The sequence below is a fragment of the Uloborus diversus genome, chromosome 9 (genome assembly GCF_026930045.1).
Source record: "Uloborus diversus isolate 005 chromosome 9, Udiv.v.3.1, whole genome shotgun sequence".
NCBI lineage: Eukaryota > Metazoa > Arthropoda > Arachnida > Araneae > Uloboridae > Uloborus > Uloborus diversus.
The window spans coordinates 105,337,625-105,338,376 of NC_072739.1; positions in this window are offsets into that span (position 1 = coordinate 105,337,625).

The window sequence follows — 752 nt, forward strand, 5'->3', positions numbered from 1 at the left end:
TATTTTCCATCACAGTCTTTACCGAAAAAAGGTCGTTTTTAATTTCTTCTTGGTTAGACGCTAAGTCCTTTTTCAGCACCGTTTAATCGCTTTTTAACTGGTCTTGATTTGCCAACATACTTGCTGTCAGATCACTTTTTAATTGTTCTTGATTAGCCGCCATATCATTTTTTAATTGTTCTTGATTAGCCGTCATATCATTTTTTAATTGTTCTTGATTAGCCGCCATATCATTTTTTAATTGTTCTTGATTAGCCGCCATATAATTTTTTAATTGTTCTTGATTAGCCGCCAAATTTTCAGTCAAGTCACTTTTCACAGCATTAATTGCTTCCAGAAGTTGTTTTAATTGGTCATCCATTGCGCGAGCAATCACCATCAAAATAAAGTCCAATTCAAAGTCTTTATGAAAAAATGTCCAAAGTCACACTTACTCCAAGAAAGTCTAGAAGAAGCCCCACGTTGAGCGGCAATTGTAACAAATCCGGCGAGACTTCCAACTTTCTTGAAAGGACGACACAGTTCTTGATAAAAACACAGGAGCTTTATTTACACTATGTACAGAAGAAATCGTTAACAACTGCTAAATTAACCATCAGCAATTAAGCAAATATCACACCACACCGTAAACTCAACGGTTGCACAGGTATTTACTTCCAAATACGAAAAACAACACAGCGAAATGCCTCGCAATAAACAGAGCTAATACACTCTCAGTTCGAATTCTCAATCGAAACTAAACTTTTTATCCA